The sequence below is a fragment of the Corylus avellana genome, chromosome 8 (assembly GCF_965113065.1).
Source record: "Corylus avellana chromosome 8, dhCorAvel1.hap1.2, whole genome shotgun sequence".
Taxonomy (NCBI): domain Eukaryota; kingdom Viridiplantae; phylum Streptophyta; class Magnoliopsida; order Fagales; family Betulaceae; genus Corylus; species Corylus avellana.
The window spans coordinates 10,332,166-10,336,097 of NC_142497.1; the positions used below are offsets into that span (position 1 = coordinate 10,332,166).

The 3,932-nt window shown below is 39.0% G+C and overlaps 1 pseudogene; it reads right to left on the reverse strand.

Moving 5' to 3' along the window:
* Window positions 1-288: 288 nt before the first annotated feature.
* Window positions 289-1,127, reverse strand: LOC132162909 (protein SENSITIVE TO PROTON RHIZOTOXICITY 2-like; annotated as a pseudogene).
* Window positions 1,128-3,932: the final 2,805 nt, after the last annotated feature.

A 3,932-nucleotide genomic window follows, 5' to 3' on the forward strand; every position in this document is an offset into this window, starting at 1 on the left:
CCTTCCACTTAGATTCTCCACATTTAACACATGAAACTAACTCCTTATTTTCCTTCCAGAACAATATACAATCATTACAACAATATACAAACATACTAATTTGAATAATAACCTTCAAAATAATGCACCCAAAATGCTTGTTTCTCCTAAGAAACAACCTAGTATTTGGTTGGAAGAAAGACTTCATTTAGTTCAATAAATATAAAAAAGCATATAGAAGACGAAAGGAAAGGAATTAAGGGTGAGATGATTATGACCACATATTCATCCATCTTTTCCTATCATCATTTATTGCATTTGGAGTGCTTGAGGGTAGTCTTTCTTTACTAGTTTTGTCAAAGGCTTACTTGACGGGGAGTGCCCAACAAACAAAGCAACATGCCCCATAAGTTTGTCTTTCCTAGAAAATGTGGTACCGCATAAACAATGCCACTTCTGATCCTTACAGTGCTTATCATGCATCCTCAAATCCGACAGAACAGAAAATTGCTTCTGGCTGCATCGCTTGCAAGCGTACATCTTCAGGCAATGGCTCATCTTGTAGTGTTCTTCACGCAAATCATGGACTTCAGAGGCTAGAACTTAGCATGCTTTTGATTCCACCGACACACTTCTTGCGGGCACGAATATTTCGTCGAAAATTTCATCAAATTACTATCTTTGTTAGATGGGCTACCATTGTGGTTCTTCATGGGGTTGCTTAGAGCAGCACTTGTCATGTATTTTTCTTCGTGAGCTCTCATGCGTATTCTTAAATTTGTATCTCTCTTGAATCCTTTCCCACAAACTTTGCAGTAGTGGGTGTACTTTGCCAACAAATCTGCAATGTCCAATTCAATGATGTCGTAGTTCTTTGGGGAAAGCCTTTCTAATTCTTCTCTCCCTTCCACCCTATTAACAACACTTCAATTTTCAACCTTGTTGTTGTAGTTGTTATTGCTATAGGTTTCCCTTCCACCCTATTGACAACACTATGATCTTCATCCTTGTTACTACAGTTGTTATTGTTATAGGTTTCGCTGTACTACTCAAGGGTATCGTTAGAATATAATTAAGCCTTGAACTGGCTCACTATTGGAGGAGTTGGGCAGAGGAAATTGGGATTGGCGGTGCTAGTGCGATGGCATTTCCTAAAAGCATTTTTCTTTGTTGCTTTTCTCTAACCTGCCTTTGATTGATGTATGTTATTTTCTATTAGAACACAAGATAATATGGGACTCTCACACTCAAGATCTATAGATACTTCCATGTAGTTATTATCTGTAATTAGATTTCATTATCATCTCTTATCCTTTATCTCTGTATATTTGAGTTTCATTGTAACTAGGATTCTTGTACTATTATATATATATATATATATATATATATATATATACAAACCACCAAGAGTGGTAAGCAATTCAAAGCATTCTACGTAGAGTTTCTTTAGAGATATTTTATGGTATCAGAGCATAAACAGACTAACGTATAAAGCTCAGTGGCCGAAGTAGCAGTTTCCTCCAACCCTCCTTCTCCTCCCAACCCGCAACCCAACCCGCAGCAATCTGGCTGCTCCATCTTCACCCTCCCAAAAATGTCCCATACCCTCTCCCTCAAATTATCCAAGGATAATTTCACCACATGGCATACACAAATTCTAGCGTATCTCCAAGGCCAAGATGCTTACAGTTTCGTGGATGGAACAAATCTGCCACTGTAGCAAACGATTCCCAACCCCAGCATAGCAGCAGATGCGCCGGCCACAATAGTCAATCCCAACTACATGCAGTGGATTTAGAAGGATCAGATGATATTTTGTGTTCTAATTTTTACACTCACCGAACAATATGTGCTTCATGCCGTTGGGTGTGCTATTGCCCGTGACCTCTGGGTTGCCTTGATCAACATGTTCGCTTCGCAATCTCGTGCTCGAATCATGCAGATCCATTATCAACTTGCTACGTCAAAGAAAGGACAATCTTCCATCACTGAATATTTTCAAAAGATCAAAAAACTGAGCAATACTCTAGCTGCTGCCGGACAACCCCTAAATCATTTTGAGAGCGTATCATTCCTTCTTGCTGGGCTAGGATCTGAATACAATCCTTTTGTCACTTCTGTTACCATATAGGTAGATCCCTTATCTATCAATGAAATATATGGCCATTTATTGGTTCATGAGATGAGGATTGAGCAAAACCTACCCACTACCGAGATGCTTTTTCCTTCTACAAACTATTCTGCTAGATTCAGCATACCACGTGGAAGAGGATTCTTGGGAGGAGCTCGTACTCTGGAGGACATCAAGCATACCATGGCTGCATACCTGCTTTTCCAGCCCGTGGGTGTGAGTCTTTCTTCTCCAACCATTTTGCTGCTCTAACCCGTCGTGTCTGCCAGTTGTGTGGCAAAACGGGCCATCTTGCATCTCAGTTTTGCTCCCATTTTGATGCCTCATTCTAGAACGAGTCAGCAACTCTTACATATGCTCCCTACTCCTCTCCATTAGTCAATCCGAAAGAGGACTGGTATCCGGACATGGGTGCATCTCATCATCTCACCCATGGGATGAACAACCTCAATCTCACATCTGAGGAATATGTCGGCACAGATCTCGTTCGCATAGGCAATGGTTTAGGTTTATCTATTTCTCATATAGGATCAGCAACATTATCGGCTCCTTGTCGTATTTTTTTGCTCAAACAAATTTTACTTGTGCATAAAATTTGTAAAAATCTATTATCTGTTCGTCAATTTGCTTATGATAATGATGTTTTCTTTGAATTCCATTCATCTTATTTTGTTATCAAGGATTGCCGAACAAAGATCCCTCTTCATCACGGCCAACTTAAGAATGGTCTGTACCGATTCTTACCGTCGTCTTCCTCGTCATCAATAAATCATGCCTTAATTGGTGAACGTACATCTGCGACTCACTAGCATCAACGTTTAGGTCATCCAGCTTTTTGTGTCGTTTGACACATTTTATCTAAATTCAGTCTTCCAGTTACCACCAATAAAGCTCTTCCACCTTGCTTCGCTTGTTCGGTTGCCAAAGGACCTCAACTTCCATTTTACAATTCTAGCACTAAATTTTGTAATCCTCTAGATTTAATTTTTTTTATTTTTTATGTTTGGGGACCATCCCCTCTTATTTCAATAAACGGGAATCGGTATTATGTTTCATTTGTGGATGCTTTTTCTTGATTTATGGCTCTTTCCAATTCAAAATAAATTTGATGTTATGTCCACTTTTCTTAAATTTCAATCCATGGTTGAGCATTTATTCAATACAAAAATCAAAAGTGTGCAATCAGATTGGGGAGGTGAATTTCGACCCTTTAACAAATATTTTCAATCAATAGGCATAAATCACTGTCTATCTTGTCCTCATGCACATCAACAGCAAGGATGTATTGAGCGCAAGCATTGTCATATTATTGACACCACCCATGCCTTACTTGCCAATAGCAATGTTCCAAAACAATTATGGAATGAAGCCTATCAAACAGTATGCTATCTCATTAATTGTCTTCCTACACCTATGTTAGAACACAAGTCTCCATTTGAAAAATTATTATCTTCTCCTCTAAACTATAATTTTCTCAAAATTTTTGGGTGTGCCTATTTTCCCAATCTTAGACCCTACAACACCCATAAATTTACCTTTCGTTCTACACCATGCATATTTTTAGGGTACAGTACTCAACACAAAGGTTATCATTGTTATCACAAAGAGTTGGGTCGTTTCTATATTTCCAGACGTATAACATTTCATGAATCTAAATTTCCCTTTCTACATTCACCATCTAGAGACCCACCCGTATCCTCCACTCCACTCCCCAATGTTCAAATCTTTTCACGGCTGCCGTCTTATTCCAAGCAATCCACATCAATTTCCTAATCATAAAGTCCATCATCTCCGACGGATACACCTTCCATCTCTAGAACCG